General features: G+C 39.6%; 1 protein-coding gene across 1 annotated transcript in view; it reads right to left on the bottom strand.

Moving 5' to 3' along the window:
- The window catches only part of ARMC10 (armadillo repeat containing 10), a 48922-nt gene that overhangs the window by 23372 nt on the left and 10040 nt on the right, over window positions 1-15510 (bottom strand). The window lies entirely within an intron of this gene.

Genomic DNA, 15510 nt, shown 5'->3' with positions numbered 1-15510 from the left:
TCCAAGTTAAAACTCTATTTCTGGAGCTTAGTTTATATAAATCAACTTACTCACTGGCAATTCAATTTAGGTACCTTAAAGACACCTCAAACAAGCTGTACTCTATCCTGAATACACTGCCCTCCCACACAAATCTACTAGACTTCAAAATCTCTACCTCACTGAATGAGACCGCTATCTACCCGGTTTTCCAAACCAAGGGCATCTTTGCTTTATACTTCTCTCTCACCACCCACAATAATTCATCAAATTCTAAAAAATACAATGTGTCTCAAATCATTAAATTTATCATCTTTGGATACTGGGATTATAAATGACTTATTTTCTGCCCTGTGCTCATGAGTTCTTGTTTTTTCTTTTTTTTTTTAACAATAAAAACATATTAAAATAGAATATATTGCTTAAAGAGGAATCACAGGCAAATATGAGGTAAATGGACAAGCTTAGATTAAGAGAATCAATAGGTGATCTGATGTTCTGAAGAAGCCAAATAAGAAATCAACTATTAGGAAAATCCAAAAGCCAAAGAGGGAGCAGATTCTCACTCCCATGTCTTATAAGCAGAACCTCTGGAGTATGCTTTCACTCCTGAACCCACTACCCACCTCATTTACACCTTATACAAGTATTTCACCCAAACAATATTTGAAAAGGTAAGTGAAAGAATGATAAAAGCACAGATTGTCATATGGAAAGACTTTTGGGGGTTCATTCAGAAGTGTTTTTACACACAAGAAAACTGAGATCAGGATCATTTAAGGATTTGCCTAACATCACACAGGAGTTAGCAGCAGAGACCAGAGAAACGAAAACACAAAGCTGCAGGCAACCACCTAACCTCTTTGGGGTCTCAGTTTTCTCATATGTAAAATAAGGCTGGTCAAACACTACAATGCTTCCAAAAGTCCCTATGCAGCCCTGAAGTTGTGTGATTTTACACATATACACATGGCATAAAAAGGATATATTTAATTTACTCATACCCCCAAACTATTTCAAAGTCTGTAACTTCCTCATACATTTTCCCACAAACCATTAAAAAGTTTTATAGATAAATAAATTATTAATGAATAGCCAAATAAAATGTTATAGAGAAAAGGGTTAAAGCATAAAATTTTCTCTTGAAAGGAGGAGGTGTAATGTAGTAGTTAAAAGTAAGCCAAGGTTAAGTCTAGTTCAAATTCCAGCTAAGCTATTTACCAGCTGAGAGACATAATTTCTCCAAGCCTCAGTTTCTTCATCTGTTCCAAGGGAGTTAACAGTGCAAAGAACCGGAAGACGATAGAATGGGAAAGACGAGAGATCTCTTCAAAAGACATTTCATACAAGGATGGGCACGATAAAGAACAGAAATAGTAAGGACCTAACAGAAGCAGAAGAGATTAAGAAGAGGGGGCAAGAATACACAGAAGAAGTGTACAAAAAAGCTCTTAATGACCTGGATAACCATGATGGTGTGGTCACTCACCTAGAGCCAGATATCCTGGAGTGTGAAGTGAAGTGGGACTTAGGAAGCATTATTACAAATCAAGCTCGTGGAGGTGATGAAATTTCAGCAGAGCTATTTCAAATCCTAAAAGATGATGCTGTTAAAATGCTGCACTCAATATGCCAGCAAATTTGGAAAACTCAGCAGTGGCCACAGGACTGGAAAAGGTTAGTTTTCATTCCAATTCCAAAGAAGGGCAGTGTCAAAAAATGTTCAAACTACCAGACAACTACGCTTATTTTGCATGCTAGTAAGCTTATGCTCAAAATCCTTCAACGGGCTTCAGCAGTACATGAACTGAGAAATTCCAGATGTACCCATTTCTAAAGCTGGGTTTAGAAAAGGCAGAAGAACGAGAGATCAAATTGCAAATCACTGGATCACAGAGAAAACATGAGAATTCCAAAAAAAAAAAATCTAACTTTTGCTTCACTGACTACGATAAAGCCTTTGGCTGTGTAGGATCACAACTGTGAAAAATTCTTAAAGGGATGGGAATACCAGACCACCTAACTGTTTCCTGAGAAACCTGTATTCATGTCAAGAAGCAACAGTTAGAACCTTATATGGAACAATGGGCTGGTTCCAAATTGAGAAACAAGTACAAAAAGGCTGTATACTGTCACCCTGTTTATTTAATTTCTATGCAGAGTACATCATGTGAAATGCCAGGCTGGATGAATCACAAACTGGAATTAAGATTGTCTGGAGAAATATCAACAACCTCAGATACACAGATGATACCACACTAATGGCAGAAAGCAAAGAGGAACTAAAGAGTCTCTTGATGAGGGTGAAAGAGGAGAGTGAAAAAGCTGGCTTAAAACTCAACATTCAAAAAACTAAGGTCATGGCATCCAGTCCCATCACTTCATGGCAAATAGAAAAGGAAAAAGTAGAAGCAGTGACAGATTTTACTTTCTTGGGCTCTAAAATCACTGCAGATGGTGACTGCAGCCATGAAATTAGAAGATGCTTGCTTCTTGGAAGGAAAGTTACAACAAACTTTGATAGCATATTAAAAAACAAAGACATCACTTTGCCTACAAAGGTCCGTCTAGTCAAAGCTATGGTTTTTCCAGTAGTCATGTACAGATGTGAGTGTTGGACCATAAAGAAAGATGAGTGCCAAAGAAATGATGCTTTTAAATTGTGGTGCTGCAGAAGACTCTTGAGAGTCCCTTGGACTGCAAGAAGATCAAACCAGTTAATCCTAAAGGAAATCAACCCTGAATATTCATTGGAAGGATTGATGCTGAAGCTCCAATACTTTTGCCATCTGATGCAGAGTCGACTCGTTAGAAAAGACCCTGATGCCGGGAAAGATTGAAAGCAAAAGGAGAAGAGGGTGGCAGAGGATGAGATGGTTAAACAGCAACACCGACTCAGTGGACATGAATCTGAGCAAACTGTGAGATGGTGAACAACAGGGGAGCACAGAGTGCTGCAGTCCATGCGGTTGCAGAGTCAGACATGACTCAGTGACTAAGTAACAACGGTGCCAGCCTGAAAGCATTTTTATGTCTCTTGATACATATCCAAGAGTGGAACTGCTGGATCATATGGTAGTCTCATTTTCAGCTTTATGAGGAAGCTCCATACTGTTTTCGACAGTGGCTGCACCAATTTACACTCTCACTAACGGTGTATAATGACTCCCTCTTCTCACATCCTCACCAGCATCTGTAATTTGTGGCCTTTTTGATGACAGCCATTCTGACAGGTGTGAGATGATATATCACTGTGGTTTTAACTGGCATTTCTCTAATAATTAGCAATGTTGAGTATCTTTTCATGTGCTTGCTGCCCAATTAAGTGGGAGATGGGCTCAAGTCAATAAAATTATAAATGAAAAAGAAGTTACAACTGACATCACAGAAATACAAAGGACCACAAGAGACTACTACAAGTAACTATATGCCAATAAAATGGACAGCCTCTTGGAAAGGTACTATGTCCCGAGACTGAACCAGGAAGAAACAGAAAAATATGAATAGACCTATCACAAGTACTGAAATTGCCACTGTGATTAAAAAGCTCCCAGGAAACAAAAATCCAGGACCAGATGGCTTCATAAGCAAATTCTACCAAGTGGGATTTATCCCAGGAATGCGAGGATTCTTCAATATACACAAATCAATCAATGTGATACATCACTTCAACAAACTGACTAATAAAAAACATTATGATAGATAAAAACATTATGATAGTTAAAAAACATTTCAATAGATGCAGAAAAAAGCTTTTGATAAAATTCAATACCTGTTTGTGATTATAAAAAAAAAAAACTCTCTAGAAAGGAGGCAGAGAGGGAAACTCCCTCCCCCCTGTCATATATATATTTAGGATGGGCTCACTTATGTCTAACTCTTTGCAACCCCATGGACTACAGCCCATCCAGCTCCTCTGTCCATGGAATTTTCCAGGCAAGAATACTGGAGTGGGTTGCCATTTCCTACTCCAGGGGATCTTCCGACCTAGGGAATGAACCTGTGTCTCTTCTGTCTCCTGCATTGGCAGGTGGATTCTTTACCACTGTACCACCTGGGAAGCCCAACATAATAAAGGCCATATATGACAAATTCACAGTAAACATCATTCTCAATGGTGAAAACCCAAAAGCATTTCCTTTAAGGTCAGGAACCAGACAGAGATACCCACTCTCACCACTATTACTCAACATAATGTTTAAAGGCATATCCATGGGCAATCAGAGAAGAAAGAGAAATGAAAGGAATTCAAAGAGGAAAAGAAGAAGTAAAATTCACTGTTTGTCAATGACATGATACTATACTTTGAAATTCCTAAAGACGTTACCAGAAAACTACTAAAGCTCATCAATGAATTTGGTTAAGTTGCAGGATACAAAATTAAAAAACAGAAATCTGTCACATTTCTATACACTAGCAAAGAAAGATCAGAACAACAAATTAAGGAAAAAATCCCATTTACCTTCACACCACAAAGAATAAAATACCAAGAAACAAACCTACGTAAGGAGATAAAATGACCTGTACTTTGAAAAGTATAAGACTGATGAAAGATACTGAAGATGACACAGATGGAAAGATAAACCATATTCTTGGGTTGGATGAATCAGTATCATTAAAATGACTATACTAAGCAAAGCAATCTACCAATTAAATTCAATACCTATCAAACTACCAATGGCATTTTTCGCAGAATTAGAACAAAATTTTTTTTACAATTTGTATGGAAACACAGAAGACCCCAAATAGTCAAACCAATCTTGAGAAAGAAAAATGGAGCTAGAGGCATCAAGTTTCTTGACTTCAGACTATATACAATGCTAGAGTCATTGAAACAATGTTACTGGCACAAAAGCAGAAATATAGATCAATGGAACAGGATAAAACTCCAGAGATAAACCCATGCACCAATGTGCTGTGCTTTGCTTTGTTGCTCAGTCACGTCTGACTCTTTGCAACTCCATGGACTGTAGCCCAGCAGACTTCTCGGTCCATGGGGATTCTCCAGGCAAGAATGTTGGAGTGGGATGCTGTGCCCTCCTCCAGGGGATCTTCCCGACCCAGGGATTGAATCCAGGTCTCCCACATTGCAGGTGGATTCTTTACCGTCTGAGCCACCAGGGAAGCCCCATGCACCAATGGTCAACTACAAAAAGGGGGCAATGATGTACAATAGAGAAAACACAGTTGCTCTAACATGTGGTGCTGGGCAAACTAGACAGCAACATCTTCAAGGATGAAATTAGAACACTTCTTAACACCATGCACAAAAATAAACTCAAAATCTAAATGTAAGTCCAGATACTATAAAACCCTAAGAGGAAAATCTAGGCAGAATTCTGATACCTACTGCAGCAATATTGTTTCTGAATCACCTCCTAGAGTAATGAAAGTAAAAAAAATAAAACCATTAAGAAAACAAGAAGACAACCCACAGAATAGGAGAAAATACTTGAAAACAAAGCAACTGACAAGGGGTTAGTCTCCAAAATATACAAACAGTCCATGCAGCTCAGCATTAAAAAAAAGAAAAAAAAAACTAACCAAAAAATGGGCGGAGGATCTAAACAGACATTTCTCCAAAGACATACAGATGGCCAAAAAGCACATGAAAAGCTACACGACATCACTAATTATTAGAGAAATACAAATCAAAACTACATGGAAGTATCACCTTACACTTGTCAGAATGGCCATCATCAAAAAATCTACAAACAAAAATGCTGCAGAGGGTTTGGAAGGGCCTCGTCCTATACGCTGTTGGTGGGACTGTAAATTGGTACAACCACTGTGGAGAACAGAATGGAGGTTCCTTAAAAAACTAAAAATAGTGCTACCATATGATCTAGCAAGCCCACTCCTGGGTATATACCTGGAGAAAGTAATTCAAAAAGGTATATGTACCCCACTGTTCACTGCAGCACTACTTACAATAGCCAAGACATGGAAGTAAACAAAATGCCCATCCACAAAGGAATAGAAAAAGATGTGGTACATATATACAATGGAATATTACTTAGCTATAAAAAAGAATGAAATAATGCCATTTGCACTGACATTTCTTTGGAGGGACTATAGATGATCATTCTGAAACCATGTACAAACCCGTGTCCTTGCCTTTTGAAGTAAAATGCTTACTCAACAGTTAATGATTGGGAAACGGGAAGAAACAAAGAACAGCTGTTGGGCTAAGGAATTGGTAACAATTTAGACTATAATCCTGCCACATAACAGAATCACCAAACTCCCAATTCCTTGAAATATACAGATAAAGGCCTGACAAACATTCCCAAGTTGTTTTTACAGAAAGCAGATGAAAACTGCTGACCACAAGAACACAGACCCTAGACTGTGTTCTTCGCACAGCCAGGAAAATTAAAAAACAACAACAAAAATTAAATTTATGGTTACCAAAGGGGAAAGGCAAGGAGGGATAAATTGGGAGACTGGAATTAACATATACACACTACCATATATAAAATAGAAGATCAACAACGATCTACTGTTAGCATAGGGAACTCAGTCTTTTGTAATAACCTAGATAGGAAAAGAATCTGAAAAAGAAGGGATATATGTATAGCTGAATCACTTTGCTATACACCTGAAACTAACACATATTGTATATCAACCATACTCCAACATAAAAAAAAAATAAAAACATCTTATAAAGCTGATTTGATGGTGCTGAACTCAGCTTTTGCTTGTTTCTAAAATTTTCATTCTTTCTATCAAATCTGAGCAACAGCTTTGCCAAGTAGGTTTTTCCTTTTCACGACTTTAAATATATTGTCCCACTTTCCTCTGGTCTGCAGAGTTTGTGCTGAAAAGTTAGCTGATAGACATACTGGACTTCACTTGCATGGAACTTGTTGCTTTTCCCTTGGAGCTTTCAATATTCTCTCTTGATCTTACTTTTTGCTATTTTAATTACAATGTGTCTTGGTGTGATCCTTTCAGTTGTTATTCAGCTGCGTCTGACTCTTTGCTACCCCAGGGACTGCATCACACCAGGCCTCCCTGTCCATCACCAACTCCCAGAGTTCACCCAAACTCATGTCCATTAAGTTAGTGATGCCATCCAACCATCTCATCCTCTGTCGTCCCCTTCTCCTCCTGCCCTCAATCTTTCCCAGCATCAGGGTCTTTTCAAATGAGTCAGTTCTTCGCATCAGGTGGCCAAAGTATTGGAGTTTCAGCTTCAACATCAGCCCTTCCAATGAACACCCAGGACTGATCTCCCTTGGGTGATCCTGTTTAGAAGTCTCCCTGCTTCCTGGACTTGGACATCTGTTTCCTTTCCCAGGTTAGGAGGGATTTCAACTATTATGCCTTCAAATATGTTCTTTGCCCCTTTCTCTTTTTCTCCTTCTAAGACACCATGATTGAGGGGTGCCCAACCTTCGGCATCTAATGCCTGATTGAGGTGAAGCTGATGTAGTAACAGAAATAAAGTGCACAATAAGTGTAATGTGCCTGAATTATCCCAAAACCACCAACTGCCCACTATTCATGGAAAAATTGTCTTCTATGAAACTGGTCCCTGGTGCCAAAAAGTTTGGGGACTGCTGCCATAATGTGAATATTAGTGTGCTTAATGTTGTCCCAGAGGTCTCTCAAACTACTTTTTTTCCCCTGTTCAGCTTCAGTAACTGCCACTATACTGTCTTCCAGCTCACTAATCTATTCTTCTTCTACTGTTTTTTGTTTTTTTTGTAGTATATTTTTAAAATCAGTTATTGTCTTTTTCAGCTCTGTTTGGGTCTTCTTTACATCTTCTAATTTGCTAAACTTCTCACTGTACTCATCCATTCTCCCGAGTTCTTTAATCATCTTTATCGTTATTTCAGACACTTTATTGGGCAGACTGCCTATCTCCACTTCATTTAGTCCTTCTGGGTTTTTATCTTGTTTCTTCTTTGAAATATGTTCCTTTGTCACATTTGTGCCTGATTTACTGTCTTTATTTCTGTTTATCTGCTATAACAGCAAGAAACATCAAGAAAAGGTCAAGAAACATAACGTAAAGGTGTAGGAGACACCCTATGGGTTCCAACAGCATACTCCTTCTGGTCACCAGAGTTATAATCCCTAGGGGTGCTCCCTACGTTGGGGGGGGGGGATGGGTTCTTCCATTGTGGAGGGTTGACTACTGTGGTGGTCTGGTAGGTGTGGAGGACCCTTCGTCCAATTGGTTGCCAGGGCCATAAGATAGCTGGCTGTAAAACTCTGGGATTCCAGGCCTAGTGCGGGCTCACTGGTGGGAAGAGCTTGGTTCTGGGATGAGTGACCACAGGGCTGGGGTTCCCAGATCTAATGCTGGTCTTCTGGTTGGTGGAGCTGATTTCTGGGGTGGCTGGCTAAGAAGTCCAAAGTATCTGGCAGCTGGTGGGTGGAGTTCAGGCCCAAAGCTACCGCTGGCTCACTTATGAGTGGATGCAGGGTCTTGGGGTTCCCAAAGTTGGTGTCAGCCCACTGGTGGGTGTCTGCTTGAATTTTTAATAAAAATCACATTTTACTTTTTTAGTAAAGAAATATAAGCCTTAAAAGTCTAAAAAGTCTAGAGGATGGTGATGATCAAATATCCAGCATTTCAACTGATTAGTTTTTGAATTGCTATTATATAGGTGAGGCAGTCAGGTATGTATGTCCCAGTTCTCCACTTAGCTTTATTCTAATAAGACTGAAAGAATTTCACGTTCAGTAGTTCACCATCTCTTCAAGTAAACTGAGGAGACATTACAATTCTCAAAGAAAAGTGACTACCAAATAATAACATTATAGTAAGATAAATTTCAAGATAACTGTCACCATACAGAATCATTCCAATCAGGAACATAATGTTTTTCTCTTTATGGAGTCTATGTCCTTCATAAAAATGATCTTCGTGTGGCTTCTTACTAGATGTGTTCCTAGCTTTTAAAGATTTTATAGCTATCATAAAATCTTTTCAATTATATTTCAAATTAGTTACTGCTTATATACAAAAAGCTATAGGGTATATTTATCTTGCATTCAAATTACTTTATTCAACTCCTCTTGTTTCTAAAATTATTCAGTTTATTCTCTTTGGTTTTTCCAAGTAAATCATTGTGTCATTTACTAATTATACTTTCACTTCCTTTCTAATATTCATCCAATTTTTCCTTTCTTATCAAGTTACCAAAGACTCCAGGACAATGCTGAATAACAGGTGTGATATCAGGTACCCTTCTCCTGTTCTTTTTGTTTATTTTTGGCCATGCCATGTAGCATGTGGGATCTCAAAGTTCCCTGACCAGGGATCAAACCTGTGCCCCATGTGGTGGAAGTGTGGAGGCTTAACCACTGGACCACCAGTAAAGTCCCATACTTCTCTTGCTCTTGAATTTAATAAGGATGCTAGCAGTGTTTCACCATGAAATAGAATGTTTGCTTTTGGTTTTTGATGGATGTTCCCCAACAACTTAAGAATATTTCCTTCTATTTATTTCTAACTTGCTGTTTTTATTAGAAATAATGATATTCAAATGTCTCTATTTCTTCTTGGCTATGCCACACAGCTTGTGGGATCTCAGTTCCCTGACCAGGGATCAAATCCAGGCCCTAGGCAGTGAGAGTACAGAGCTCTAACCACTGGACCACCAGGGTATTCCCCTTCAAATATCTTTCTATGCAACTTAAAAAAAAATTGAAGTATAGCTATTTACAAGGTTGTATCAAATGACTTTCTAATTATGAGGTCATTATGTGCTTTTGCTTTTAATCTATTTATGAAAAAAATTACATCAATCTATTTCCCAATTTGGATCATCCCTTTACATCAATTTGGTCTCAGAATATTATTACCTTAATCATGTAATGGGTTTGTTAGTATTTTATTTAGTATTTGTATATCTTTAGTCACAACTGAGACAGATTTACAGTCTTTTCACGCTATTCTTGTCAGGTTGGGGATCAGGTTGTTGAATGAATTGGGACTATTTCCATCTCTTTCAAGCTCTCAAACAGTGTTAACAGAACAGGAATTAAATTTTTCTTAAAGTTTAAGACAAACAAAAGACCACGTGGTTCTTGTTCAAGATAGTTACATAGGAAGATCTTGAACTCACCTCCTATATGGACATACCAAATCTACAGCTAGATATGAAACAATTTCCTGTGAACAAAATCTTGAAACTGAGTGATTCTGATACACTGGGCAGATGAGAAAACAACTCCCTGGGAAGCAGGCAGGACAGGCTGAGACACTGTCACCATCAACCCCACCCCTGGTTCAGGGGCACGCAACTGGGAAGGAACTGACAGCTCCCAGCTTCTCCCTGAGGAGCAAGGGGTTTAGGGTCTCCATCTTGTGTCCCAACTCAGAGAGAGCAACCTAAAGGGTTTCTACAGAATCATCATGGCTAACCCCCAAGGACATAACAGAGGCAAAAGACCGAAACCAACATTTTCAGCGAAAGAAACCAAGAGCAAGGCTCTCTAGAGACGGGGAGATCAGACAGGTGCCATCTTTGCATTCTCTCCCTGCCTTGCTGTATGTCACTGGTATTTCCCAGAAAGGAGTCTGTGTATGTCTCTGGTTTGGGGCTGCCACCCAAAGGACACCCCTAGATCACCTGGCTCTGGTGGTCAGTAGGGCTTATGGTCACAGATTCAGTAAGACAGTAGCAAACAAGGAAACGGTACTTAGCTGGCTGCCATTCCACAGCTTAGTAAAGAAGGTACAGACAGAAACACCCATCTCCCAGATTTCCCCCAAAAGAAGTACATCTGCATACTTTAAAAGTTGCTACCTTAGAGTCTGGCTTCCAATCAATCTTCACTTAGGGGTTTACTGAGAATCTCCTCTTGGGGAACTGACAGCTCTTGGCACATCATCAAATACTAGGAGCTAATAAAAATAAAACAGGCTGTTTGGACAATCACAAGTTTTGAGAAACAGCTAAGAGCTGGGGCAAGGTTGAACAATAAGGTTCATCTCCTACACAAGACCTTCAAAATGGGAAAGGTGGTTGTTTCAATCTAATACATAGAAACCAACAGAGAATCAAGCCAAATGAAGAAACAGAGGAATATGTTCCAAAGGAAAGAACAAAATAAAACATCAGAAAAAATCTTAACAAAATGCAGATAAGTAATTTACTGATAGAGGGTTCAAAGTAATGGTCATAAAGATCATACCAAACTTGGGAGAATGAATGAACACAACAAGAATGTCAACAGAGGGAAAGGAAATATAAAAAAGAACAAAAGAGTTTACTTATGGCAGATTCACAATGTTGTATGGCAGAAACCAACACAACATTGAAAAACAATTATCCTCCAATTTAAAATAAAGTTTTAAAGAAGCCATAGAGCTGAAGAATACAATAAATGAGCTGAAAAAGAAGCTATAGGGGTTTAACAGCACACTAGATGAAGTTAAAAAAAAAAAGGATCATGGAACTCTAAATGCAGTGAAACTCATCCATTCTGAACAGAAAAATGAAAAAAGGAAAAAATTAAGATAACATCAAGTGGATCAACATTTACCTTACAGGGATCCCAAAGAGGAGAAAGAGGTAGAATAATTATTTGAAGAAATAATGGATGAAAGCTTCCCTAACCTGGGGAAGGAAAACCAGATCTATAAAGCAGAGAGTTACAAATAGGAGGAACACGAGAGAACCACAAGACACATTATAATTAAAACACAAAAATTAAAGAGAGGAGGGGAAAATTTTTAAAGCAGTAGGAGAAAAACAACTTGTTACATCCAAGGAAAACCCCTATTAGAATATCAGCAGACTTTTCAGCAGAAACCTCAGAGGCCAGAAGGGAGGAGCATCATGTATTTAAAACGCTTAAAGAACTGTCAACTAAGAATACTGTATCCAGTAAAGCTGTCTTTCATAAATGAAGAGGAGATAAAGGATTTTCCAGACAAGCAAAAACTGAAGCAATTCAGCACCACTACACTGGCCTTTCGTGTATGCTTAGTCACTAAGTCCTGTCCAACTCTTTGTGGTAGCCTGCCAGGCTCCTCTGTCCACGGGATTCTCCAGGCAAGAATACTAGAGTGGATAGCCATTCCCTTCTCCAGGGGATCTTCCCAACATAGGAATTTCAAACCCGGGTCTCTGTATTGCAGGTAAATTCTTTACCTTCTGAGCCACCAGGGGAGCCTTTGTTAAGGGATACACAAAATAAAAAGATGAAAACTGTGGCATCAAAAACACAAAAGCGTGTGTGTTGCAGGTGGGGAGAGTAACAACGCAGAGCTTTAGAATGCATGCATTCACCGAAAGTTGTTATCAACTTAATAGACTGTTATAACCACTCCACGTGAAAGTCGCTCAGTTGTGTTTGACTCTTCGCAACCTCACAGACTATACAGTCCATGGAATCCTCCAGGCCAGAATACTGGAGTAGGAGCCTTTCCCTTCTCCAGGGGATCTTCCCGACTCAGAAACTGAATCCAGGTTTCCCACATTGCCGATGGATTCTTTACCAGCTGAGTCACAAGGGAAGCCCAAGAATACTGGAGTGGGTAGCTTTTCCCTTCTCCAGAGGATCTTCCTGACCCATGAATCAAATCGGGGTTTCCTGCATTGCAGGTGGATTCTTTACCAACTGAGCTATCAGGGAAGCCCCATAACCACTACAGGAAATTATCAAATCATAAAGGAAAATAGCAACAGAAGAAGAATGGAACAAAGGAATTACCTCCTTTGGGGTTTTTATAGAAACTTGTTTACATTAGCACAATTGTTTAAATTTTGGATACTGGTGACAGATTCAACCTCCAGTCCCTCTCACAAGCCCAGAGGTCAGGGGAAAGTGGGACTGAATGTTTCAACCCTCTAATCACAAAGTTGGCTCCACTAGCAATCAGCCCCCAACCTTCAATGCTTTCCAAACGTCACCACATCAACATTAAAAAATCACCTTCTCCACTCACATCACTTAGGAAATTCCAAGGGTTTTAGGAACTCTGTGCCAGAGATGGACATAAAGACCAAATATTTGTTGTTGTCGTTTAGTCGCTAAGTTGTGTCTGACTCCTTTGCAATCCCATGGACTGTGGTCCACCAGCTCTCTACATGGGATTTCCCAAGCAAGAATACTGGAGTGGGTTGCCACTTCCTTCTCCAGGGAATCTTACTGGTCGAGAGACTGAACCTACATCTTCTGCTTGGCAGGCAGATTCTTTACCACAGAGCCACCCGGGAAGCCCAAAGACCAAATACACATTTCTTATTATAAATCACAATATTACAGAAACTATATGTTGTGTACAAGAGATTCACTTCAGTTTTAAAGATTCAAACACAAGACTGAAGTGAAGGTATGAAAAAAGATATTCCACGCAAATAGAAATAATAAAATAGCAGGGGCAGACATACTTATCAGACAAAACAGATTTTAAGACAAATAATATAATAAGACATAAAGAAAATCATCATATAAAGGATTTGAACCAACGAGAGCATATAACATATGTAAATGTTTATATACCCAACATAGGAGCACATAAATTAACAAACCCGAAGTGAGAAATAGGTGGCAATACAATACCTCTTGCCAGGTGGCAATACACCTATTGTATTGTAGGTGGAATCAAAACCCTACTTTCGTCAATGGACAGGTCATCAAGACAGAAAATCAATGAGGAAACAATGGACACATTATACCAAATGAACTTAATATTTATAGAACATTCCATTCAAAAGCAGAAGAATACAAACTCTTCTCAATCACACGTGGAACATTCTTCAGGACAGTTTACATGTTAGGCTACAAAACAAGTCTTAATAAATTTAAGAAGACTGAAACAGTACTAAGAATTTTTTTTTATGATCACAATGATATGGTCATTGTCACCAGATAAAAGATGGCACAGTAAAGGGATGTGTGCACATCTTCTCCTGTGAGAATACCAAAAGAGCAACTAGTGTTGAACGACCACTGACAGGATACTGGAACTCACCAAAAAAAAAAAAAAAGATATCCCATCTCCAAGGACAAAGGTGAAGCTGCAACAAGATGGTAGGAGGGATGTAATCACGTCAAAATCAAATCCCATACCTGCAGGTAGGCAACCCCCAAACTGGAGAATAATACCAAAGAAGTTCTCACACTGCTGCGAAGGTTCTAGGTCTCACATCAGGCTTGCTAACTGGGATCCAGCAAAGGGAATCCCCAGGGAAACTGACTTTGAAGGATAGCAGGATTTGATTATGGAACTTCCACAGGACTGGGGGAGAGACTCTTGAGGGCACAAACAAAATCTTATGCACGCCAGGGAGAAGCGGTGACCTCACAAAGGACGGTGTCAGACCTGCCTGTGAGTGTCTGAGGGTCTCCTGCAGAGGAATGGCTCAGAAGTGGCCCGGGTTGAAAGTAGCCTCCCTCGGGGATAGGGTCACTGGCGGCAGCAGTCCAAGCAGGTGCGTGTTGGCATAAGTCCTTTTGGAAGGTTGCTAGTTAGCCCTACTGTGGAGACTGTAGACTCCAGGACGGGGTCGCCTCAGGACAAACAACTAACTGGGAGGAAGCACAGCCACATCCATCAGCAGAAAATTGAAATAAAGATTTACTGAGCATAGCCCTACCCAAGACAGCAAGAGCCAGTTCTCCCCACTGCAGGTCCCTCCCTCAGGAAACTTGCACAAGCCTCTTATCCTTAGCCATCAGAGGGCAGACAGGAGAAGCAAGAAATATAATCGAACGCAGTCTTCAGAATGAAAACCACAATCACAGAAAGCTAACCAAAATGATTACACTGATCATAGGCTTGTGTAACTCAACGAAGCTATGAGCCATGCCATGCAGGGCCACCCAAGACAGACGGGTCATAGTGGAGAGTTCTCACAAACTGTGGTTCACTGGAGAAGGGAATGGCAAACCACTTCAGTATGCTTGCCTCAAGAACCCCATGAACAGTATGAAATATCAAAAGATACAACAGTGGAAGATGAGCCCCCCACATCTGTAGGTGTCCAATATGCTCCTGGGAAAGAAAGCAGAAATAGCTCCAGAAAGAATGAAGAGGCTGGGCCAAAGCAGAAACAATGCTCAGCTGTGGATGTGTCTGGTGGTGAAAGTAAAGTTTCAGCTTTAAAGAACAATATTGCATAGGAACCTGGAATGTTAGGTCTATAAATCAAGGTAAATTGGATGTTGTCAAGCAGAAGGTGGCAAGAGTAAACATCATGTTAGGACTCAATGAACTAAAATGCACAGGGATGGGCAAATTTAATACAGATAACCATCATCTCTACTACTGTGGGCAAGAATCCCTTAGAAGAAACGGAGTAGCCCTCAGAGTCAACAAAAGAGTTCAAAATGCAGTACTTCGATGCAATCTCAAAAAAGAATGATCCCTGTTTGTTTCAAAGGCAAACCATTCAACAGCACAGTACCCAAGTCTATGCCCCAATCACTAATGCTGAAGAAATTGATGTCAAAAGGTTCTATGAAGACCTATAAGATGTTGTAGAACTAACACCAAAAAACAATATCCTTTCATCATAGGGAACTGGAATGCAAAAGTAGGAAGTAAAAAGATAC

This window comes from Moschus berezovskii, chromosome 3 (assembly GCF_049115385.1).
Source record: "Moschus berezovskii isolate FMDL1 chromosome 3, NW_MosBer_1.0, whole genome shotgun sequence".
NCBI lineage: Eukaryota > Metazoa > Chordata > Mammalia > Artiodactyla > Moschidae > Moschus > Moschus berezovskii.
This window is presented reverse-complemented; position numbering and strand designations above follow the sequence as displayed.